Genomic DNA, 26,726 nt, shown 5'->3' with positions numbered 1-26,726 from the left:
CCACCCCATCCCTCCAGGTTGTTAGAGAGTACTGACTTGGGTTCCCTGCATCATACATCAAGCAGTTTGACTATCTTTGATGAAGTCGTCAGCTGTTCTGTTGAACATTCTTGAGTGGCCCACACAGCAACAGGCCTGAAGGTTGTCCGTGTGAAATTTACTGTGCTAATGTCTCTGAAGTTTAAAGTCAATAACACAGCCCCAAGACAACAAACTGGACCAGAATCTGAGAATGGGTATGCTACAGTTTTCTATTGAGACACAATTTTTATAGTTACCCATTTCTGCCAAAGATATTGACAGTGAAACTAACTTGTTAAAACAAAAGGTCTAGTCTTAATATTCATATCAATGTAGTAACAATAGTAATCCTATGCATATTCTCAAATATAACATTTCAGCCTAAGTTTTATTGATTAAAGTCAACCTTAGTTCTTTAACACTGTCTGGTAATAAGGAATCTCAGATTAAATTTTTAAAGTTTCTTTAGGATAAGAAACCAAGCTAAGAACTTGTCTAATTGTGTCCTGCTACAAGAAGAAAAGATTCTTATTGGACTTATATAAACACATATATTGTCATGAAAAAAAATATATTTAATAAAGGTTTCTGAATTCTGGAGGGATTGGATAGAGAGAAAAAAATGTTTTAACTCGTGTTTACAGAAGTATACTTTATCAAACAGGTATGAGTATAAATAGCTTTTTTAAGAGAGGAGAAAAAGGGCCCTTCAAATCTGGAAAATAAAACATTAAAGAACCAACAGTGTTTTAAATGAAGTCATAAAAATTATAATCATCTTCATCAGTTCATTCAGTCTCCTGTAATTAATTTTTGTTTTACTTCATCTTGGGTTTGAAGCTTTATGATTCTATCAGTTTTCCATTAAACTTCAGAAATTCTTGCCCAGTTCAGTAGTATGATCTTAAAGTTATCAGAAACCTGTATTCTAAAGTTCTTGCCAGCGTCTTTTCCATGAATCTGTTTGCAGATTCATTTTGCTGTAGTCGATTGTAAATGCTTTCAGAGAAGAATAGAGCATAAAAAGATTTAAAAACACCATCGTTCAGGATCTGGTGAGAGAAAGTTCACCTGAATGATACAATTGAAAAGCAAATTGTTATTTTTATAATATACAGTATTATAAAGTAATAACTGGAATTATGACTAAGAGCATTGTACCAGGACATATCAGATTTTTAGGAATTTTGTGTAATTTCTGGAGCACTTATATAGCCATGTAAATGTAATCTAAGATGTAATCTAAAAAAACATTACTTTTTATTTTACCATGTTTTCCATGCAACTTAACATATCAAATAAGCGTAAATAAACTAACATTTTTCTTTTATAAGGAGAGAGAGAGTATCTCTTGGGATCTTCCATGGGCCCTCTCTGGAAAATCCCAAAGTTAGTTTAAGGTCAAAAAGATAATTCAGAATTTGATTTGGGGAAGTTTGTCCAAAATGTCAAAAGGTTTAAAACACTTGAACAAATAGGATTACAGGTCATTGTAAACAATACCTAATCTATTCAACCAGAGTGACAAAGGATTTCAAAGAATAATCGAGGAAGGTATATAGTTATAAAAAACCTTAGCTCTTTTAATAGAGAGAACTCAGTTTTCTTAATCAAAAATGTGATGAAGACAATGTGAAGCCCCAGAAAGTATTTTGATAAAACACAGAGTCCTTGTTTTCTAGGCAGGTTACTTTAAGGATAAGGAAGACCTTGCAGAGCTTATTAGGAGCAGACCAATGGTCTAATACCATTTTGTCCTTTTAGCAGATGAAAGCATGTTAAGTTTTAGTTTTACATAGGACACTACTTATTAAAGATTATTTTAAAAACCTTTATAATAAGTCCATTCAATTTCAGCCAGCTTTCACTTCACAACATAAAATTCCTTTCCACAAACCTGTGACTTTCTATATTCATTTAGGTTTTGTCTTATTCTTTTCCTTTCTTACTCTAGAACAAGTAGTTACTATATTTCAGACACCTTTACCCTCTTTTTCCTTAACAAAAACACATTTTATATCCCTTGCATACTCTGCATATAAAAATACATCCCATTTTCTTCCCATATTTTGTATGAAAAGTTGTTTCCCTTCATTCATTGTTTCTTATAGTTTTGTCCTATACATTAATTATAAAATTTAACCTTTAGTAGCTTTTGCCTTCCAGTGAAGGCTAGGAAAGAGGTACTTACCAATTGTCTATCACATATTAGCATCCTGTGGTGGATTAGTTTCCCAGGTGGCTCACAGGTAAAGAACATGCCTGACAATGCAGGAGACAGTCAGTCAGTTCAGTCGCTCAGTCGTGTCCGACTCTTTGCAACCCCATGAATCGCAGCACGCCAGGCCTCCCTGTCCATCACCAACTCCCGGAGTTCACTCAGACTCACGTCCATCGAGTCGGTGATCCATCCAGCCATCTCATCCTCTGTCGTCCCCTTCTCTTCCTGCCCCCAATCCCTCCCAGCATCAGGGTCTTTTCCAATGAGTTAACTTTTCGCATGAGGTGGCCAAAGTACTGGAGTTTCAGCTTTAGCATCATTCCTTCCAAAGAACACCCGGACCGATCTCCTTTAGAATAGGGGGGACAGTAAGAGACACCAATTCGATCCCTGATTTGGGAATGATTTGGGTAGATCATTTGGGTAGATTCTACCCAGATCATTCTGGAGGAGGAAATGGCAACCTGCTCCAGTAATCCCATGAACAGAGGACCCTGGCGGGCTACAGTCCTTGGGGTCACGAAGAGTCAGACATGACTGAGCATCTGAGCACCACCTCCAGTAGTTTAGCAAATTTATAAATGTATAATTATGAAAACTTGTATTTTTTAAAGATATGTTTTTTATAGTATAACTTTTACTATGGTAAAAGACATTTATTAATAGACCCAATTACCTTTTGTCTGTCTGTAAAATAAAAATTAAAAAGCCAAAAGTAGATGAACATGTTTAATGATCAATGTCTCAGTATATTATCTTATTTGGAAATAATCTAGATATTCAATGAATATCTGTTATTTAGTTTAACTTAGTATAAACTTTTATCTTGTTTATTTAAATTACTTGTTTTTAACAATCATTCTTAGTTGTTAGACATCAAACAACTAAACGTCCTCTTAAGTTATTTTTCTTATTGACAAATTTTGTAACATAGAGATAGCATGAGCTTATGTGACAGAGCAAACCCAGGTAGGAAAAATTGTGTTTTTATTACATTTAATGTCAACAACTCTGAAGACATGTTTGTTTTTATTGAACCAATAAACTTAAACTACATTTTTTTCCAAAGTATTCTTTTATTAAAATTTTTTTTTAGTTTTATACAATTTTTAAAACTTGCTTTCCATTTACAGTTATTACAAAATGTTGACTGCATTCCCCAAGTTGTACCATACGTTCTTACAGCCTCTCTTACACCTAATTGCTTGGACTTCCCACTTCTTCACCCTGATGTTGCCCCTCACCCATGCCCTGGTAACTGCTAACTTGTTCTATCTCTGAGACTCCTTTTTTTCGTTATATTCACTGTAACAGTTCAATACAACTGTTTTTGTTGTAGTTTTTAGATTCCACTTATAACTGATATAATATAGCATTTGCCTTTCTCTGACTTATTTCACTTAGCATAACGTCCTCTAAGTGCATCCGTGTTGCTACAGTGGGTAATATTTCATTTTTTATAGGTGAGTAGCATTCCACTGTATGTGTACACCACGTCTTCTTTATCTGTTCATCTGTTGAGGGACAGACACTCTGCTTGCTTCCATATCTTAGCTATTGTAAACCATGTTGCTATGAACATTGGGGTGCATGTTGTCTTTGAACTGGTGTCTTTGGTGTTTTCTGATATATAGCCCAGGAGTGGAATTGCTGTGTTATACGGTAGCTCTATTTTCAGTTTTTTGAGAAATCCCCATACTGTTTTTCCACAGTGGTTGCAATAATGTATGTTCCCATCAGTGAGTCCACCAGGTTCCCTTTTCTCTACATTGTCACCGACATCTGTTACTTGTGTTCTTTTTGACGATAGTCGTTTTGACAGGTGTGAGGTGGTATCTCATTACGGTTTTGCATTTCCCTGTTAATTAGTGATGTTGGGCATCCTTTCATGTGTCTGTTGGTTATCTGCATTTCTTCTTTGGAAAAATGTCTACTCAGTTCTATGCCCATTTTGTAATCAGATTGTTTGCTTTTTTATGTAGAGTTGTATGAACTGTTTATACATGTTGGATATTAATCCCCTTTCAGGCATATCACTTGCAAATATTTTTCCCATTCAGTAGGTTACCTTTTGTTTTGTCAATAGCTCACATTACTATGCAAATGCTTTTAAGTTTTATTAGGTCTTTTTTTTTTTTCTTTTATTTCCTTTACTTTAGGAGGTGGATCCAAAAAAAAATATTGCTGTGATTTATGTTAAAGAGTGCTCTGCCTATGTTTTCTTCTAGGAGTTAAACTAGCTTCCATTTATCAAAGATTATCTTCAGTTCAGTTCAGTGGCTCAGTCGTGTCCGACTCTTTGCGACTCCATGAATTGCAGCACGCCAGGCCTCCCTGTCCATCACCAACTCCCGGAGTTCACTCAGACTCATGTCCATTGAGTCAGTGATGCCATCCAGCCATCTCATCCTCTGTCGTCCCCTTCTCCTCCTGCCCCCAATCCCTCCCAGCATCAGAGTCTTTTCCAATGAGTTAACTTTTCACATGAGGCGGCCAAAGTACTGGAGTTTCAGCTTTAGCGTCATTCCTTCCAAAGAAATCCCAGGGCTGATCTCCTTCAAAATGGACTGGTTGGATCTCCTTGCAGTCCAAGGGACTCTCAAGAGTCTTCTCCAACACCACAGTTCAAAAGCATCAATTCTTCGGCGCTCAGCCTTCTTCACAGTCCAACTCTCACAACCATACATGACCACAGGAAGGCAATGGCACCCCACTCCAGTACTCTTGCCTGGAAAATCCCAAGGACGGAGGAGCCTGGTGGGCTGCAGTCCATGGGGTTGCTAAGAGTCGGACACAACTGAGTGACTTCACTTTCACTTTTCACTTTCATGCATTGAAGAAGGAAATGGCAACCCACTCCAGTGTTCTTGCCTGGAGAATCCCAGGGATGGGGGAGCCTGGTGGGCTGCCGTCTATAGGGTCGCACAGAGTCAGACACGACTGAAGCAACTTAGCAGCAGCAGCAGCATCTCATATCATGTTAGCTTGAAAAACATTTGGGTTAGATTTTATATTCTGAGAAGTTTAGGAAAATTTAATTTATATAAACATTACTTTTCTTTAACTCAACTAAATATAACTCTTTTTAAAATATCACACAAAAATAATATACACGCACACACACATAAACAAAGACAGACGTGAATACAGATCTTTTAGCCTTCATTTAAAATTTTTAGCCGTGTCTCAGATACAAAACTCAAAAGAAAAACTGGATCCAAATTGTGTTTCTGGCAGGTGGACTAAGTTAAGATAACCTGCTTAGATGGACAAAGTCTTCTTTTACAAAAGGTTTCTGGGGCATCCTGTAAGGATTCTTTTAGAGAGGATACTTTTGGAGTCATCTTGTCTTTTAGTCAAAGAATGCATTCCATTGTCCCTAAGAAGTTTGGGATTTTCTCTTTTCAAGAGTGTCTCTTAAGGTGGCCTTATCTAAACTGAAATTTCCCCACAGTGGCCACTATCATTCTCAACCATCTAAAAGTCCACTCATTTTTCCGGAAAGGCACAAGATCCCGATCCACAGTGGGCATACATATAAAAGAGGGAGTCGTTAAAGGGAGAAGGAGGTCAGAGCAGGTGGAACTTATTTCTACCTTTAGGTTTCCTGAAACAAATAATCTATGTGGAGCCCAGTAATCCTGCTGCTGCCTAAACCCCAGGGGAATCACAGGTTTCTCCCCTCCCAGGCAGACTTCTAAAGAAGCTTACACATACAGAAACAGAAAGCAATAGTGCACAGTCAAGTTGGAGAACTCAGAATGCAAAGAGAGGAGAGCTCAGATCCAAGAGGCCTACCCCTCAAACTCCAGGGCCATGAGAAAGGAGCAGACAGGGTGGGCTCTGGGTCCCGGCACCTGTTGCTCATCGACCTTGGAGTCTTTGGGGATCTTCTCTGGATTCTACTTCTGATGCTGTGAACTGTCAAAAGTTTAGGAAAAAAGCAGAAGTAAAACCAGTGAATCACTGAAATAGTTGTATTAGTTTAAGTTTATTGTACACATACCACAAATAAAGAGTTTGCAAGACAGGAGCCCTCAAACCAAAACATGGAACAAGGTTCCGAGGCAGATTGTTATAAAGCAGCTTACACAGTGTGATGTGTGTGCTCAGTCATGTCTGATTCTTTGGGACCCAGAGGGATTGTAGCTCGCCAGGCTCCCCTGTCCATGGGATTTCCCAGGCAAAAATACTGGAGTGGGTTGCATTTCCTCCTTCAGGGAATCTTCCCGACCCAAGGATTGAATCTGATTCCTCTGCATCTTCTGCATTGGCAGTTGGATTCTTTACCACCATGCCACCTGGGAAGCCCAACTTATATAGTATTTGCTGTTTATTCTTCACAGTGGTTGTTTACAATATTAGAATTTTCTTAAATGAAAGGGAACTGGTTAGTGATGACCTCATTATCAGTTTCAGAGAACGACTGAAGTTTCACTTTTGACTTTCCCAGAGGCAGAAGCAAGAGGTGACTCAGGTCACATTAGCCTTGCTTGTCTTGCAAAACACACCAAATTAAGTTCTGCTTGTATAACTAAACTGATTTTGCTCAGGGCATTTTCAAGTCTGGTCCCATTTGTGTTTGATTTTAACAAAACCAAAAGGAGGCACTTGGGAGGGATGGTGTGAGTGTCATAGGGGGTGATTCCCCTCCTTCACTGCGCTCCTCCCTCTCACTGTCAGGAAATGGATAGCATGCAGGACCCATCTTCACAGAGAAGTAGAGATGGACCACAGAAGGGAGCTGGTATCTGAGCTGGGAAGGGGGCAGCTGGGAGAGCACTGACCTGAAAAAATAACCCAGGACCCAAGCCAAAGCATCCTTGGTGTGGTGACGGACATCGGTGCCTTTGGAGAGCTACCGAGGGGCACGACCAGCTGTTGGGCCCAGCATACTGTGCAAGTTAGGTAATTTGAATTTTGTTTGTTTGCTTGTTCTGGCTGCCCAGCATGTGGAACCCTAGTTCCCTGACCAGGGGTCAAGCCTGCGTCCCCTGCACTAGAAGTGCAGTTCACTGGACTACCAGGGGAGTCCCTCTTGAGCAGTTTAGAGTTCCAATTGCATGCCAGTCGTTACTTTCTGAGAGTTGGGAAGTGGACCAGTCTCCTAGCAGATGCCTCTAGGCTGTATGGATTGTGTATGGATTGGACAGTTGGACGGATGTGTTACTCCTCTAAATGCTAAATGTCACTGTTCACTACGGAGCCACGTTTGTTGGTGATTTTCCTAATTTTGCTCTGAATTCTGCGATCATGCCCCTTAAGTATACCCTGTAGCCTTCTGAATGTGAAAGTGTTAGCCACTCAGCTGAGTCTGACTCTTTGCGACCCCGTGGACTCTAGGCCGCCAGGCTCCTCTGTCTGTGGAATTTTCCAGGCAAGAATACTGAGGTGGGTCGCCCTTCCCTTCTCCAGGGGATCTTCCCAACTTGGGGATCGATCCCAGTTCTCTCGCATTGCAGGCGGATTCTTTACCGTCTGAGCCACCAGGGTAGCCTTCTAAGTGCTTAAAATTCACAGAGGATGAGATGGATGGATGGCATCACTGACTCAATGGACACGAGTTTGAGTAAACTCCAGGAGTGGGTGATGGACAGGGAGGCCTGGCATGCTGCAGTCCATGGGGTCGCAAAGAGTCGGACACGACTGAGTGACTGAACTGAACTGAACTGATAATTTTATATATTTATTTATTTTTGGCTGCACTGGGTCTTCATTGCTGCACAGGCTTTCCTCTAATTGGGGCAAGCAGGGGCTACACTTCGTTGCAGCACGCAGGCTTATCATCGTGGTGGCTTCTCGTCATGGAGGACAGGCTCTGGGGCGCACGGGTTTCAGTAGTTGCAGCGTGTGGGCTCCGTGGTCATGGCTCCCATGCTTTACAGCTCGGGCTCAATAGTTGTGGCAAACAGGCTTGTTGCTCAGAGGCATGTGGGATCTTCCTGGACCAGGGATCAAACCCGTACCTCTTGCATTGGCAAACGGATTCTTTACCACTGAGCCACCGAGAAGCCCCAAGGTTGATGATTTTTTAGGTCTTTTCCAGGTTTTTTTTTTGTGCAGGGGAACTGTATGAAATGAGAAACTGCCTTAGGTCACCTTTCACGCAGTGTGTGTGTAACACCAGCTGGCTGTGGAAGACTAGGCATCAGGCAAGTTACCAACATTTTATAAGTCCTTGGTTTCACTGGTTTTTATTCTGGTGATGTAGCGGTTCTGGTTCAGGTTCTGAGTTGCTGATTAGTTCCTCTGGCCTTGAGAAAGATGCAAGATGATATATGACCTTTACCGGTGCCTGTCTGAACTCTGCAAAGCAACCTCTGGTCTCAGATATTTTATGTTGCTTTTTTTTGTCCTTCCAAAGAAATCATCAGCATAATTTCTAAGAGACTGTTTGAAGGATTTTTGTACAAGGTCATACCCTGCTCCACTGAGAGAACATCAAAAGCCTATCTTCCTTTCTCTTTCAGTTTCCTCATTGAATTCCTAAGCAGTCACTGTTAAGCTGGAATAAATCTGCATTTCTGCTTTCTTTTTCTTAACCACAAATGGGTGGGCTCTAGCGACAGTAAGACAGCAATTTATAAAAATGGGCTTCCAGTTATTGAGCTCTTGCCATATACTTATCAAAGAGCCTGATGTGGATTAACTTCCTTAATTATCATGGCAGCGCTAGGAAGGAGGTACTATTATGATCCCATTCTATAGATGAGAAAATCAAGGGTTAGATAGGTTAAGGGGTTTGCACAGCATCACCCAGCAACTTCATGGGGAAGGAAGAGGCTACCCACTCCAGTATTCTTGCTTGGAGAATTCCATGGACAGAGGAGCCTGGTGGGCTACAGTCCATGGGGTTACAACGAGTCGGACACGACTGAGCGATTATCCCTCACTCACCCAGCAACTCAGTGGCAGAGCCTAGATTTGAAACCGGAGTCTCTGGATCAGGGACACATTCTCAGGGATCCAGCTCAGTTCTGTGTCCCCACTGTAATGGAGAGTGGAAGAAGGACCGTTTTGACCATCACTTTTGGTCTTAGCCTATGAGCAGCTTGTCAGTTTGTTGGAGGAAGAGATCCAAGTTCCGTGCTTAGGGCTTGACGATCATGTGCAGTAGTAACCTAGCATTTCTTAGCCATAGCGTCCTACCACAAGCCACATAAGATTCTCCCTGCATTTCCTTCTCAGATCTTGAACTTCCTGAACTTACCTATCTTCCCGGATTTCTTTTATGCTCTGGTTTGTTTCACATCTATTTCAGACCTGAGGAGTTGGTGTCAGAGCTTGGCAAGAGAGTGCCAGCATCATGAAAAGTCGTTTGTTTTGGGTTCTTGGAGCTTCGACTTTGGGTTAGAAAGGCTTGTTATGATGCTATTTCAAAGCTCTGAATCAGGGACTTCCCACCACAAGGATTTCATTTTCAGTTAGCCTGTGATCAGACTGCTTTACAGTTGTTTTTTTTTTTTTTTAATGTGTTTGTTTTTTGCCTTTAGGGACCGAAAGGCTCATAAAATAATTGCATGTGGCGAAAAGTCTAGAAAAGATTCTTTAGAACTGGTGAATCACAAGTGTTAAAAGCAATCACTTCATTGTCATCTATAAAATTAATAATGTTACCCAACCTTTATTATACCTCCCAGGATGTCCTGAGGATTCATTTCATTTCAGATCTATAAAGTACAACTAGCTCTTTAGGAAAAACATATGTTTTGAGTATTTGTAAGGTCTTAAAAAAAATTATATATAACATCAATCACTGCTAAGTGAGGAAGCCGTTCCTTGGCCTTAATTATTTCCCATACTTAGGGCAAACACCTGGAGCTCACTTGGAGCTCTTGGGTATGATCTGATTCATCAGGGCAGCTTCTGTTAAATGATCATCACCTCAGAATCCATGTGCTTCTCCAGGAGCTCTGGACAGTCACTTCATTATTTTTGTGGGAAATAATGGCAGGTATCAGATAAGATATTTGGGCTGTGGTTAACAGAGTATCTGAATGTATTAGCTATAGTAAAAGATTCAGCTGCTGTTAAAAGAAACCCAACAATAATATGCCTTAAAAATGAAGGTTTGTTTCCTCATGTATCAGTCCCTGGCGGGTGTCCCACATCAGTGGGAGAGGAGGCTTTCATGACAAGCCATGCTCAACGTAACTTCTTTCTTCTGATCCTCGCCAGCTCAGCCCACGGGAAGTGAGTGTTTGAGAGGTGTGCACTGGGCCAGGAGTGGCACACACTCCTCTATTCACATTCCATTAGCAGGAATTTCATCTGGTGGATAATTCCCAGTGCAGAGGAGGCTGGGCAGCCAAACGCCTAGCTCTTCTAACGTGATGGAAGAAAGGGAGAATGGATTTTCATAGACAGCTAGCTAACAGTCTTCTAAAAAATTTTATTGAAATATAGTTGATTTACAATGTTGTGTTTCATGTGTACAGCAAAGTGGTACAGATATATATATATATATATATTAGTGTGTGTCTGTGTGTATTCTTTGTTAGATTCTTTTCCATTGTAGGTTATTTCAAGATATTAAATATAGTTCCCTATGCTTTACAGCTATGGCCCTGATGGCTCAGACGATAGTCTCCCTGCAGTGTGGGAGACCTGGGTTCGTTACCTGGGTCAGGAAGATCCCCTGGAGAAGGGAATGGCAACCCACTCCAGTATTCTTGCCTGGAGAATCCCATGGACAGAGGAGCCTGGTGGGCTACAGTCCATGGGGCCGGAAGGAGTCAGACATGACTGAGCAACTAACACTTACTTATATGCTATACAATAGGTCCTTGTTGGTTATCTATTAATATTTTAGATACAGTAGTGTGTATTTGTTATTCCCAAACTCCTAATTTATTCCCACCTCCGCCAACCTTTCCCCTTTGGTAACCATAAGTTTGTTTTCTATGTCTGTGAGTCTCTTTCTGTTTTGTAAATAATTTCATTTGTATCTTTTTTTAAATGTTTAACTTTTATATTAAAGTTGATTAATAATGTTGTGTTAGTTTCAGGTGTACAGCAGAATGATTCAATTATACATGTACATGTATCTATTCTTTTTCGAATTATTTTCCTATTTAGGTTGATAATATTGAACAGAATTCCCAGTGCTATACAGTAGGTCCTGGTTGGTTATCCACTTTAAATATAGCAGTGTGTACGTATCCATCCCAAACTCCCAATCTGTCCCTCTCTCCCATCCTTCCCCCCTGGTAACCATACGTTCATTCTCTAAGTCTGTGAGTCTGTCTCTGTTTTGTAAATAAATTCATTTGTATCATTTATTTAAATTCCACTTATAAGTGATAGCATATATTTGTCTTTCTCTGACTTACTTCACGTAGTATAATCTCTGAGTCCATCTGTATCGCTGCAAATGACATTTCATTCTTTTTTATGGATGAGATAATATTCCACTGTGTATATATACCACATCTTCTTTATACATCCCTCTATTGATGGACACCTAGGTTGATGGCTAAAGCCTTGCCACAGTCAGTCCCTCTCTCCACCAAGTATCATGAATACATGCCGGGAGCCGGCGAGAGACATTCCACTCGTGACAAAGGTCATGAGGAAGGAGGCTCGGCATACGCAAAGGCGGGATCGAGCCTCAGGAGTCCCCCCGGATATTCTCGAGCATTTACCCCCAAAAAACCAGAGTCTGCCTACTTTATTGCTTTGTGCTCTCACCTCTGACTTTACTGGGGGCTGTCCCCGACCACCATCTCGCTCTCTCTGTCAAAGAGTTAACTTACAGCTCCAATTAATAAAGTTCCTGGGCAATTAGGAGTGTTTAAATCCAAACCCCTCAGATGGCTCTCTAACTCGCCTGACAAGTTTACCCGGACTCCTACAGCTATGCATACGATTGTTTACAGTCTCCCAGCCTCGAGAGGCATGGGAAGCTTAAGATATTCAAATAGCTTAGAGCCTCTCAGAGAGTTAGAAACTGTCAGAATAAAACTAGTAAAAGATTTCATTGATGAGCCAATGCTTGTTGCCAAGTTTCCACATCCCCTGAATTGTATCCTTGAATATGTATTAATTAATAGTTGGTATGTAGAAAAAATAAGTAGTGGCCTTGGTGTTAGTAACTTTAGACCCTTAAGGTAATAAATTCTTTCCTTTTTTGTAAACCCATTACACATCCGCCCTATAGGAATGCAATTTTATCTTCGGAAGATGGCGACAAACCTTAAAATAATTACTCTTAGAGAAAATAAGTCTTTGTTGATAAGTCCTTGTCAAAAGTCATAAAATGTTAATAGGCCTTCTGGCCAGAAGATGATGTAAATCACCTAAACCATTTGTATAGGATAAATTTGCAGGAAAGAAACCCTGGTTTTTGATAAGGATCAAAATCTGCTGACTTTGCATCCCCTATTATCCTCTATGTGTAACTTAGGGTATAAAAGCCCCTGTTGAAAATAAAGCTACGGGCCTTGTTCACCAACGCTTGGTCTCCCCATGTCATTCTTCCCCTTAACTTCCAGCTGAGTCTCCATCTGGAGCGTGGATATCCTCTGCGACCATTTATTTGCCTGGGCTTCTAAGACCCACTCGAGAAGGTGTCTAAGGTGGGGCACCTTCCGCTATTCGAGAGGGCGCCTGCAGCCTCCGTGGTCAGAGCTAACCTGGTGTCATGGGTTATATTGATTTTCCGTGTAAACCAAGCTACTCAGCTTTTCTCCACTGAATTTTCCTACTGAGCTATCCTCATTCTATTACTCTTTATATCTTTGATAAATAAATAAATAAATAGGTCACCTAGGCCATCTCTCCTTCGAATACCCTGGATCAGCCGGGGCTGGACCTCGGCAAATACCCTCTTTCCAACACATAGAACCCAACTGCTCCATCCCAAGGGAGACAGACAAGAGCCCATACAGTAAACATACCAGCTCAAAGTCCATGGTTTCTGGGGAATGCACAGTCGCTTCCATCAGGTTTGGATATGCTTCTAATGGCCTGGCCACCTGTGAACTCAAATACAAGTTACCTCCTCTTGTACACTCATACTCACACTTGATATACAATGATGGAACAGTGATTAGAAAACCGCAGTTGGAACTCCCATTTGAAAAAGAGGAGAAAGAAATGCACGTAGCAGCCCCTGGCCCATAGCAATGCTGGTACCATGGAACAGGCGGTGGGCAAGACCCCTGCCCTGGCAGAGGAGGGCGTTCCCTGATTAGACCCTAGCTCTCTTCTTCAGGAGGACCCTCTTGTCCATGGCTGTGTGTGTCCCTTGGCCTCGTCTTTGAGGGAGGGGAGGCTCTTCCTATTCAGTTTCCCCTTTAGCCATGTCTGAAGCGGGCATTAGAGACGTGCCCTTGTTAGTGGCTCTACTGTTTTATCTACATGCTGACAGCCGGAGGTCTCAGTACAGTGGTCACAGGGTTTATTGGCTTGGCTGTAGTACGTTTGCAAATACAAATCCCTCTGAGACTCAGCTGCCTTCTGATGTATTAACTTCTCGGCAGTTCACAGACCAGAGGTCTCTCACAAATCCTTTCCAAGTCCTGGGTCTTGAGCCTTATTTCTCTACTTCCTTGCCTCCCACACTGAAATCAGTGGCAGCTCTATGCAGGCCTCTGGAACAGTAGACTTCAGGAGAAATGCAACGTGCATTTTCTCATCTCTAATCTCCTGATGTCTGAGATAGAGAAGCCATTGGCATTTCCCACCTGTCAGTTCAGTTCAGTTCAGTTCAGTCGCTCAGTCGTGTCCAACTCTTTGAGACCCCGTGGACTGCAGCACTCCAGGCTTCCCTGTTCATCACCAACTCCCGGAGCCTACTCAAACTCAAGTCCACTGAGTCGGTGATGCCATCCAACCATCTCATCCTCTGTCATCCCCTTCTCCTCCTGCCTTCAATCTTTCCCAGCATCAGGGTCTTTTCCAATGAGCCAGCTCTTTGCAACAGGTGGCCAAAGTATTGGAGTTTCTGCTTCAACATCAGTCCTTCCAATGAACACCCAGGACTGATTTCCTTTAGGATGGACTGGTTGGATCTCCTTGGTGTCCAAGGGACTCTCAAGAGTCTTCTCCAACACCACAGTTCAAAAGTATCAATTCTTCGGTGCTCAGCTTTCTTTATAGTCCAACTCTCACATCCATACATGAGGACTGGAAAAACCATAGCTTTGACTAGACGGACCTTTGTTTGCAAAGTAATGTCTCTGCTTTTTAATATGCTGTCTAGGTTAGTCATAACTTTCCTTCCAAGGAGCAAGTGTCTTTTAATTTTATGGCTGCAGTCACCATCAGACATATCAGATGATTTTTGTTTTCTTTTTCTCTTTAAAAGAATCAAGGGACTTTCTTGGCACAGACCAAATTTTGGAAGACATTTTTCTTGTGTCTGTTCTTTTTTTCTTAACAGTTTTATCTAATTATCTTATTTTATTTCTATTGAAGTATGGTTGATTTACAATGTCATGTTAATTTCAGGTGTACAGCACCTGAAAATGATTCAGTTATTGCAAAATATGGAATACAGTTTCTCATGCGATACAGTAGGACCTTGTAATTTATCTATTTTACATATAGTATCATGTATGTGTTAACCCCAGTCTCCTAATTTATCCCTCCCCCATCCCCCTGTGATGACCGTGTTTGTTTCTATGTCTATGAGTCTCTTTATGTTTTGTAAACAAGTTCACTTGTATCTCTTCTTTTAGATTTCACATATAAGTGATATCATATGATATTTGTCTTTGGCTTACTGCACTTAGTATGGTAATCGCTGGGTACATCTGTATGGCTGCAAATGGCATTATTTCATTCTTTTTATGGCTGAGTAATATTCCATTATATCTATGGACCACATCTTTATCTATTTGTCTGTCAATGGACATTTAAGCTGTTTCCATGTCTTGGCCACTTGCCTAGCTATAATGAAAGAAGGGAGGGTAGATTTTGACGCTATACCAGCCTATAGTAATAAAACAATAAAGACTTCATTGATTCACATTACAAAAAATTTGGAAGCTGGTGATAGCTAGAATCTAGTGCAGTGTCTCAATGATACTATCAAGGAGTCAGTTCTTCCCATCTGCTACTCTGCCATCCTCAGCATGTTGGCTTTGGCTCTTTGGATTTGTGGTCTCATGGCTACATGATGGATGCCATAGCACTAGGTATCAGTCTTTCACAACAGCATCCCAAATGGGAAAGGAGGAGAGTGGGAAGAAAAGAGACTTTCCATTATCAGGGATGCAAATCCTTCCCATTTGCATCTCATTGGCTAGGTGCAAGAGAGTCTGGAAATATATTTGTCTAAGGAAAATGAGATACCTGTGATGGGCTTAGACAGGTCATGACTTATACCCTTGGGTTGAACACATTGCTGTCCTGAGTAGAACGAGATTGTGTTAGCTAAGACAAAGCAGAGAAATGACTGTTGGGTTGGCAATTGTATCTGTCACACATGGGGAATATTTTTAATATTATTGAAGATATAAATGGCCTCTGAGGAGGCTCTTGGCATAGAAACTCTAAGAGGATGTTGTTGAGTTGAAATATTGGAAGAAGAGACTTCCTTCTGGGATTATTTCTTGAATGATGTGAGGTCAGTACGTTCCATCTATTTCTGAGAAAAAGAATCATTTGGGCCACAGACATGAAAGGATCCCTATAAGTCATCTGTCAATTGAATGAAAGTGATTGACTATCTTTTATAATATTTCTTTGTTAATATTTATTTAGGCTGCACTGGGTGTTCATTGCAGCTTGTGGGATCTTCACTGTGGCATGCAGAGTCTTAGTCGCAGCTTCCAAGATCTAGTCCCCCAACCAGGTGACAAACCCAGGCCCCCTGCATTGGGATCTTGGAATCTTAGCCACTGGACCACTAGGGTAGTCCCAAAGTGATTTATTTTAGAAATCAAGAGTACATTGGGGAGAAAAACCAATCACCATTGGTTCTATATCGAAATTATCCTATTCTTTTGGAGATGGTAATATTTCACAGATTTCCCTTTTTAACTAATATATTGTTTCTTTCCAGTGCTCAGAGAAATTATTTTGGAAATTGACCTCATAGCCTGAATAGTATTGTTTATATCTCTATGATTAGAGGAAGTCATGTATTTTTAGGGTGACACCAGGTCACTCAAGCTATCATGCTTTCCCAGATTTAGAATATTGAAAGCAGAATTTTAACCACCAGCATATTGAGATTGTTGTTTTGCAGATGTCTCTCTATGCTGGCTTATATCTGAGACTCTGTAAACATTTTAAGGACAAAACAAAACAAATAGTCCTTGTCATTACAATTTGTAAATGAATTATAAAATAACACAAACCCTCCACATTTGTCTATGACACATGTGAAAAATAACTCAAGATTCCATGAAGGTTAAAAAAAAAATCAAGGATGCGCTTGGTTCATAGACACTGTGACAATCCTGGTCATTAGTAATGACTTGTTAATCTTTCTTGCTCCATGCCAGCTGGCCCTAAGAGCAGAATGAAAAATTGCTTTGGCAGAGAGCTTACTTCCTGATAAATTACAAAATTAAAAAAAAAAAAAGATAACTGAAGACCCCAAATATCACTTGCAGTAGCATGTAGTTAAGACATTGAAAAGACATCAAATTCTAGGCACTGCTATCAGAGCTTTAGATGTATCTTCAATCCTGATAAAAACCCGATGAAGTGGGTGCCATCATTGTACCCACTTTACTGGTGAAGAAACTGAGACACAGGGGGCTGAACATCTGAAGTCACACAACCACTGTAACAAGTGGCAGAGCTGGGATTCCAAGCTCTGGTATCTGGCTCCCAAGTCCATGAATTATAGCTGCATCTCTCCACTAACCTCCGTTTTATAAAATCCTTCTAGTTCATAACAAGAAAATTGTTTCCAGCTCCAGAAAATATTATCTTAACTTTTGACACATTTCCCTGTCGTAAGTAGTTTCTCATTAAGTAAAATTATAAAATCCACAAATGAAGGTGATCCAGTAGGCTTTACTTTTTCCCATTCGTGGCTTGGAGAAATTTTACCTCCACTTGAAAGAGCAGAAGGCTTGTCTTCAAGGGTTACCATGGTAACAGTACACTATAGTCTTTGACTTGGGTAGCTTCAGTAGATAATACTGTATGAGCCATCTGTCTGGAATTCGATGATAAAAAATATGAATATATGACCATTATCAAGACCCCCTCTTCAGATCATGTTCACATAGTTGGAGGCTTGGGTGCCAAGCTGATTTGGGCTTAAGGTAATGCTTTATTTGCTTCCATGAGACTGTAAATGTTCAAGTGATCAGATGTTCTCTTGAGCATTAAAGCTAGAAGACTTAGGACTTCCACGGAGGTCCAGTGATTAAGACTCTGTGCTGCCAATGCAGGGGGAAAGGGTTTGATTCCTGTGGTAAAGAATCTGCCTGCCAATTCAGGAAACTCAGGAGACATGGATTCGATCCATGGTGGGGAAGATCCCCTGGAGGAGGAAATGACAACCCTCTCCAGTATTCTTGCCTGGAAAAATCCCATGGACAGAGGAGCCTGGCGGGCTTCAGTCCACTGGGGCGCAGAGTTGGACATGACTGAGCACACACGCAGGGAATTAAGATCCTGTATCCTGCATGCCCTGGCACAGCCAAAAGATTTTTTTAAAAGCTATCAGATTTACGGAGGAATAAAAGTAGCGATGGCAGAGCCACTGCAGACCTTTGACAGAGTTCATTTTTCTCTCTGAGGAAGAAGGAGAGCTTCAGGGGATCAGGGAGCAGATTGAAGTGTTCAGCCTCTGACTCCAAGTGTTCGACGGTCCCCACTGTGCAGTCCCACTCCTACCACAGATGCCATGAAAGACAGTGAAGACTGCTCAGACTTGTGTGCTAGTCGTTCAGTCGTGTCTGAATCTTTGCAGCCCCTCTGACTGCAGCCCACCAGGCTCCTTTGTCCATGGAATTCTCCAGGCAAGAATACTGGAGTGGGTAGCCTTCCCCTTCTCCTGGGATCTTCCCAACCCAGGGATCAAACCCAGGTCTCCCACATTGCAGGCACATTCTTTACTATCTGATCCACTAGGGAAGCCTCAGACTTGAGGAATTGCTATTTACTGAAGAAACAAACACCCAGTAGAAATGTACAGAGGATTAGCAGTACTGGCACGCGAGGAGGATTTGACCGTCTGCATAACAGTTTCGCAAATCATTTGGATAAATGACACCATTTGGAGGAGAATCTTCCAAACCAAGTCTAAATGCCAGAACCCTTTTGAGAAGGTTTACGCAATTCTGGTTCTTTTCTTCCTTTTGTCAGAAATGTATTGGGTGACATTGTTCCAGATATAGTTTACTATTTGGGACATGGGAGAAATTATCCTGTTTTTTCCTGTGAGATATTATTGGAAGATTAATATCAATGGAGTAAATATTACATTAAGTAGAAACATAATTCAGAATGCAAAGATAAAGCTATCTTAGAAGTATGGCGTAGTCCTTCCTTCTTCCCCTCTTATCTTTAAAAAGGCAAAGAAAAATGTGGCCTCCTAGTACTCTTGCCTGGAAAATCCCATGGATGGAGGAGCCTGGTAGGCTGTGGTCCACAGGGTCTCTAAGAGTCAGTCATGACTGAGCGACTTCAAAGACTTCACTTTCATGCATTGGAGAAGGAAATGGCAACTCACTCCAGTGTTCTTGCCTAGAGAATCCCAGGGATGGGGGAGCCTGGTGGGCTGCCGTCTATGGGGTTGCACAGAGTCGGACACGACTGAAGTGACTTAGCAGCAGCAGCAGCTGGTAGGTACCACATTGATGCAACTCAGGGAAACAGTGGAACTTGTCCTTACTAGGAAATGTAAGTAAACTTTGTGTGACACTTGCTTCTGTGACTGGAAGCACTGGGCCAGTTTATTTTAATGGTGTCAGGAAAGATGGGAAAAAGAGAACCACCTCTCAGGTAACACTGAGGCAGTGAAGAGACTTAATTGAATAGACCTATTCATTTTTTTTATTTTAAAAATATTTGCAGTCAATATCTGAACTTACCAAGTCAGAACAGCTTATAAAACCAAACCAGGAACTATCCTTGTTGTCCAATGTCTAAGACTCTGTGCTCCCAGTGCTAGGGGCCCAGGTTCCATCCCTGGTCAGGGAACTAGATCCCATATGCCGCAGCTAAAGATCCCATGTGCCGCAACTAAGACCCAGTGCAGCCAAATAAAGAAATATTTTTTTAAAGAAATCACATTTTCATCTCTTGGCACCTCCAGGAATCATCTTCCAGCACAGAAACAATAGAGCACATCAGTGTTTTTTCTATTGCGGGTTCTTTTGGTCACATTATCAGCTAGGTATGGGCTAAGAAAAGACAGGTTATTTTGGACAAAATGGGACTTAGAGTCCCATTCTTTGGGTGTGTATAACACAGCCCCTTGTGATTACAGAGTGGAGGTGACAAATAGATTCAAGGGGTTAGATTTCACAGACAGAGTGCCTGAAGAACTCCTGATGGGCACAGTAGGTAACAGTTACCTCCTTTACGACAGGAGGCTTGTAACACTGTACAGGAGGCAGTGACCAAAACCATCCCAAAGAAAAAGAAACACAAGAAGGCAAAATAGTTGTCTGAAGAAGCTTTACAAATAGCTGAGGAAAGAAGAGAAGCAAAAGGCAAAGGAGAAAAGGAAAGATATATCCATCTGAATGCAGAGTTCCCAAAGAATAGCAAGGAGAGATAAGAAGGCCTTCTTAAATGAACAATGAAAAGAAATAAAGGAAAAATATAGAATGGGAAAGACTAGATATCTCTTCGAGAAAACTGGAGTTATCAAGAGAACATTTCTTGCAAGAAGGGGCATGATAAAGGACAGAAACAGTAAGGACCTAACAGAAGCAGAAGAGATTAAGAAGTGGCAAGAATACATAGAAGAACTAAACAAAAAAGGTCTTAATAACCTGGATAACCACAATACTGTGGTCGCTCACCTAGAGCCGGACATCCTAGAGTGTGAGGCCAAGTGGGCCTTAGGAAGCATAACTATAAGCAAAGCTAGTGGAGGTGACGGAATTCCAGCTGAGCTATTTCAAATCCTAAAAGATGATGCTGTTAAAGTGCTGCATTCAATATGTCAGCAAATTTGGAAAACTCATCAGTGGCCACAAGACTGGAAAAAGTCCGTTTTCATTCCAGTCCCTTAAAAGGGCAATGCCAAAGAATGTTCAAACTACCAAACAGTTGTGCTAATTTCACATGTTAGTAAGGTGATGCTCAAAGTCCTTCAAGCTAGGCTTCACAGTATGTAAACTCAGAACTTCCAGATGTGTAAGCTGGTTTCAAACAGGCAGAGGAGCCAGAGATCAAATTGCCAACATTCACTGGCTCATGGAGAAAGCAAGGGCATTCTAGAAAAATGGCTACTTCTGCTTCACTGACTATGCTAAAGCCTTTGACTGTGTGGATTACATCAAACTGTGGAAAATTCTTAAAAGAAATGGGAATACCAGACCACCTTACCTGCCTCCTGAGAAACCTACATGTGGGTATCTTGTGCTTAGTCACTCAGTCGTGTCTGACTCTTTGCACCCCATGGACTATCAGGCAACAATTAGAACTGGACATGGAACAACTGACTGGTTCAAAATTGGGAAAGGAGTATGACAAGGCTGTATACTGTCACCCTGCTTATTTAACTTCTATGCAGAATACATCATGTGAAATCCTGGGCTGGATGAGTCACAAACTGGAATCAAGATTACTGGGAGAAATATCAACAATCTCAGATATGCAGGTAGTACCACTCTAAAGGCAGACAGTGAAGAGGAACTAAAGAACCTCTTGATCAGGGTGAAAGAGGCAAGAGAAAAGGCTGGCTTGAAACTCAACATTAAAACTAAGATCATGGCATCTGGTCCCATCACTTCATGGCAAATAGAAGGGGAAAAAGTGGAAAAAGTGACAGATTTTCTTTTCTTGAGCTCCAAAATCACTGCAGACGGTGACTGCAGCCATGAAATTTAAAGACGCTTGCTCCTTGTAAGGAAAGCTGTGACAAACCAAGACAGTGAATTAAAAAGCAGAGGCATCACTTTGCTGACAAAGGTCCATATAGTCAAGGATGTGAGGACTGGACCATAAAGAAACACTGAGCACCAAGGAAGGATTGATGCTTTCAAATTGTGATGCTGGAGAAGATTCTTGAGGGTTCCTTGGACTGCAAGGAGATCAAACCTATCAATCCTAAAGGAAATCAGTCCTGAATATTTATTGGAAGGACTGATGCTGAGGCTGAAACTCCAGTACTTTGGCCACCTGATGCGAAGAGCCAACTCATTGGAAAAGATCCTGATGCTGGGAAGAATTGAAGGGGCCGGCAGAGGGTGAGATGGTTAGATAGAATCACCAACTCAATGGGCATGAATTTGAGCAAACTCTGGAGATGGTGGAGGACAGAGGAGCCTGGTGTGCTACAGTCCATGGGGTCACAGAGAATCAGACAGGACTTAGTGACTGAACAGCAACAACAGAGTTGTTCAGTTACCAGGTTCAGTTACCACAGTTGTTCTCTTCCCAGGGAAAGAGAAAGAGGGAAAAGGATCAAGATACATGAGATGGGGCACTGGTAGATTAACAAAACCAGAAAGTGGTGGTTGCTCAGTTGCATCCTACTCTTTGCGATCCCATGAACTGTAGTAGCCAGGTTCCTCTGTCCATGGAATTCTCCAGGCAAGAATACCAGAGTGGGTAGCCATTTCCTTCTCCAGGGGATCTTCCCTACCCAGCAATTGAACCCAAATCTCCAGCATTGCAGGCAGATTCTTTACCATCTGAGCCACCACAAAACTGAAGCTGGTCCTAAAAGAGCTTTTTACTTTGATCTTCTGGCCTCCATGGTAACTCAAAAGTGGGTAGGGAGGTGAAGGAAGGAAGGGGGCTTCCGCTGTCTACACACATATACCTCACTGTTGTCCTTAAGCTCGTATTCATCAATTGCCAAAGAACCTAGTGACGTTGGGATATATTATGGCTGAAGTAGATGTTCTTCATTGTAAGAATCTTCTTTGTGACGTATTACTAGGTCAGAAGACTGATTTAGCTCATCACCTATTTCTTGACTCCTGTCAAAGTGATTTTGGGAGTCTAATCCAATTGAATAAGACAGTAAAGATCTATAGTTTTAAAGACATAACTAGGTCACAGATTTCTATCTAAAACTATACATATTTCAGAAAAAACTACAGGAGGAGATCTTCTATATTAAGCACTAAACAGAGAGTTCTTAGGCTTGACATCGGAATGATGATCCACACAAGGAAAACTTGGTAAGTTAGAACATATCAAAATTGAAAAAGACTTTCTTTTAAATACATGGTCCTGGATATTTACATGCAAAAAAAAGATGAAGTTATCTTGTACCACATACAGAAATTAAATCAAGATATAGCAAAGATCTGAATAGGCAGAGATAAAACCATAAAACATTTAGAATAAAGCATAAGGAGGAGGTCTCATGACACTGGATTTGACAGTGGTTTCTTGGATGGAACACCAAAACCACAGGCAACAGCAATAACAAAATAGATAAACTGGACTTCATGAAAATTTAAAACTTCTGTGCATCAAAGGTCACTATCAATAAAGTGAAAAGGCAACTCACATAATGGGAGAAAATTTTGTAAGTCATATATCTGATAAGGGATTAATGTTTAGAATATATAAAGAACTCCTACAACTCAACAATTTAAAAAGATTTTTAAATGTGCAGAAGACATGAATAGACTTTTCTCCAAAGAAGAGATACAAATGGCCAGTAAGCAAATGAAAAGATGCTCAACATCACTAATCATTAGGAAATGCAAATCAAACCCACAGTTAGATACCACTTCACACCCATTTGGAGAAGGAAATGGCAATCCATTCCAGTATTCTGGCCTGGAGAATTCCATAAACTGTGTAGTCCATGGGGTTGCAAAGAGTCAGATATGACTTAGCAACTTTCACTTCACTTCACACCCATTAGGTTGGCTACTATCAAGAAACCAGAAAATAGCCAGAGTTGGTGAGGATATGGAGAAATTGGAACTCTTGTGTATCACTGGTGTGGGTGTAAAATGGTGTGGCTGTCACGAGGGGTCCTCAAAAAATTAAACATAGAATTACCATGTGACCAATTTCATTCCTAGGTAGATACCCCAAAGAATTGAAAACAGGGACATGAGTTTGTTTATATGTAATATATAGCAGCATCATTCACAGCAGCCAAAAAGTGGAAGCAACCCACGTGTCCATTGATAGATGAATGGACAGACAAAATATGGTGTGTGTGTATATACATCCAATGGGGTGTTATTCAGCCTTAGAGAGAAATGAAGCTCTGATACACACCACATCAGGGATGAACGTTAAGGACTTTATACTAAATGAAGTAAGCCAGACACAAAAGGACGAATATTGTATGATTTCACTCACATGAGGTAGCTATACTAGTAAAAATCATAGAAATAGAAAGTACAATGGTGGGTACCAGGGGCTGGGGCAGGAGGAAAGAGGGTTATTGTTTAACAGGTATATAGTTCCAGTTTGGGAAGATGAAAAAATTGTGGAGATGAATAGTGGTGATAGTTACGTAATGATATGAAGGTACTTAAAAAGTTCTGGAGATGAATACTGGTGATGGTTACGTAATGATATGAAGGTCAGTTCAGTCAGTCAGTTCAGTCGCTCAGTTGTGTCCGACTCTTTGCAACCCCATGAATTGCAGCACGCCAGGCCTCCCTGTCCATCACCATCTCCTGGAGTTCGCTCAAACTCACATCCATCGAGTCGGTGATGCCATCCAGCCATCTCATCCTCTGTCGTCCCCTTCTCCTCCTGCCCCCAATCCCTCCCAGCATCACAGTCTTTTCCAATGACTCAACTTTTCTCATGAGGTGGCCAAAGTATTGGAGTTTCAGCTTTAGCGTCATTCCTTCCAAAGAACACTCAGGACTGATCTCCTTTAGAATGGACTGGTTGGATCTCCTTGCAGTCCAAGGGACTCTCAAGAGTCTTCTCCAACACCACAGTTCAAAAGCATCAATTCTTTGGCGCTCAGCTTTCTTCACAGTCCAACTCTCACATCCATACATGACCACAGGAAAAACCATAGCCTTGACTAGAGGACCTTTGTTGGCAAAGTAATGTCTCTGCTTTTGAATATGCTATCTAGGTTGGTCATAACTTTCCTTCCAAGGAGTAAGCGTCTTTTAATTTCATGGCTGCAATCACCATCTGCAGTGATTTTGGAGCCCCCCAAAATAAAGTCAGCCACTGTTTCCCCATCTATTTCCCATGAAGTGATGGGGCCAGATGCCATGATCTTCATTTTCTTAATATTGAGCTTTAAGCCAACTTTTTCACTCTCCTCTTTCACTTTCGGGTTCTTAATGCCATTGAATAGTACACTTACAATGATTAAAATGGTTTAAAAAAAATTAGTGTTATGTATATTTTACCATACATACATAAAAAAACTTAAAATAATTCTTTAATAAGAGATTTTGTTCAAGGGAACGAAGATGCTACAGCCTTGAAGGTTTCCAAACCATGTATCCTCCCAAAAAAGATTAGTATCTAGAATATATGAAGATCTCTCAAACTGTTTTTTTTTCTCAACTGTTAAAAAAAGAAATCCAAATTGAAAATGGGTAAAAAGAATAGACATTTCACTGAAGAGGACATCCAGATGGCAAACAAGCACAGGGAAAGATATTCAACATCACTAGCACCAGGGAAATGCAAATTAAAACTACAATGAAATATCAAATATATAACTATCAGAATGGCTAACATAAAAAATAGTGACAGCACTGGCTAACACCAATTATTTAATGATAACACCAGATAGTGATATCACCAGTACTGATAATGATATGAAGACCTTGGATCAATCATACATTGTTAGTAAGAATATAAAATGGTACAGCTTCTCTGGAAACAGTTTGACCAAGTCCTTAAACTAAACATGTAGGACTTCCCTGGTAATACAGTGAATAAGAATCCACCTGCCAACGCAGGGGACATAGGTTCGATCCCTGGTCTGGGAAGATCCCATATGCCGCAGAGCAGCTAAGCCCGTGCACCATAGCTACTGAGCTCGTGCTCTGGAGCCTGTGTTCTGCAACTACTGGAGCCCGTGTGCCTAGATCCTGTGCTCTGAAACAAGAGAAGCCACCGCAGCAGAACTAGAGAGTAGCCCTCATTCGCTGAAACTAGAGAAAAGCCTGAGCATAGCAACAAAAACCCAGCACAACCAAAAATAAAATTAAAATAAATATATCATTTTTAAGAAAGAACTAAACGCTTATTAGCTTTGCACAGTGGCAGTTTTGTAGGCAATGAGGTTTATCCAAGGTGTGATTATTGCTAATTGAAAACTTTTCCCAATACCCTACCATGATGACTTGAAATATAGTCTGCAATGGCAATTTTTGACAGTCTCATGGAGACCGAATTTTTTTTTTTTAAAGGCTAGACATGTATTATCAAATGACCCAGAAATTGCAATCTTGGGTGTTTATTCCGAGAAATAAAAACTTATGTTTGCACAAACACCTGTAAACTAATGTTCATAGCTTCTTGATTTGCAATGGCCAAAAACTTGAAATAAACCAGGTGTCTTGTAGGGGTGAATAAACACACTTGGTCCATCCATACCATGGAATACTACCCAATAATAAAAGGTACCAAACCATTGATCAACACAAACCTTAGATGGTCTCCAGGGAATTATGCTGAGTTAAAAAAAAAAAAAAGTCAGTCCTAAAGGCTCCATTCTACATGATCCCATTTGTATAATATTGTTGAAATGATAAAATTATAGAATTGGAGAACAGATTAATGAGTGCCAGAGATCACTAAGAAGGATGTGGAGGAGAGAAGTGCGTGTGGTTATGAAAGGGTGGCACTAGGGCTCTTTGAGGTGATGGACACTGTCTGTCCTGCGCCTTGACTGTAGTGGTAGTCATATGATCTACACATGTGAAATTGCATAAACTAAATACACAGAGTGAAAAAGCTGGCTTAAAACTCAACATTCAAAACACTAAGATCATGGCATCTGGTCCTATCACTTCATGGCAAATAGATTGGGAAAAAGTGGAAATGGTGACAGACTTTATTTTGGGGGGTTCCAAAATCACTGCAGATGGTGACTGCAGCCATGAAATTAAAAGACGCTTGCTCCTTGGAAGAAAAGCTATGACAAACCTTGGCAGTGTGTTAAAAACAGAGACATTACTTTGCTGACAAAGGTCCATCTAGTCAAAGCTATGGTTTTTCCAGTAGTTATGTATGGATGTGAGAATTGGACCATAAAGAAGGCTGAGTACCGAAGAACTGATGCTTTCTAACTGTGGTCATGGAGAAGACTTGAGCATCCCTTGGACAGAAAAGAGATCAAACTAGTCAATCCTAAAGGAAATCCACCCTGAATATTCACTGAAAGGACTGACGCTGTAGCTGAAGCTCCAATACTTTGGCCACCTGA

The 26,726-nt window shown here is 41.0% G+C and overlaps 1 protein-coding gene and 1 non-coding gene across 6 annotated transcripts in view; both read left to right on the top strand.

The window, feature by feature from the left end:
- Positions 1–26,726, top strand: part of TMEM150C (transmembrane protein 150C) — a 111,782-nt gene that overhangs the window by 62,262 nt on the left and 22,794 nt on the right. The window contains exon 1 of one of the 5 annotated variants that reach the window (XM_070372589.1): positions 7,029–7,150. The exons of the other annotated variants lie outside the window; for them this stretch is intronic. The gene's annotated coding sequence lies outside the window, so the exon portion shown is untranslated. Of the gene's footprint in view, positions 1–7,028; positions 7,151–26,726 lie in introns of those variants that run through there. 5 annotated transcript variants of the gene reach the window in all.
- On the top strand, positions 25,547–25,686 carry LOC138988346 (U4 spliceosomal RNA). The gene has a single exon (XR_011464648.1). It is a non-coding gene; the product is annotated as a U4 spliceosomal RNA (small nuclear RNA).

Source organism: Bos mutus, chromosome 6, assembly GCF_027580195.1.
Source record: "Bos mutus isolate GX-2022 chromosome 6, NWIPB_WYAK_1.1, whole genome shotgun sequence".
NCBI classification, from domain to species: Eukaryota; Metazoa; Chordata; class Mammalia; order Artiodactyla; family Bovidae; genus Bos; species Bos mutus.
Note: the sequence above shows the minus strand (reverse complement) of the source record. Positions and strands in the feature narration are given on the sequence as shown.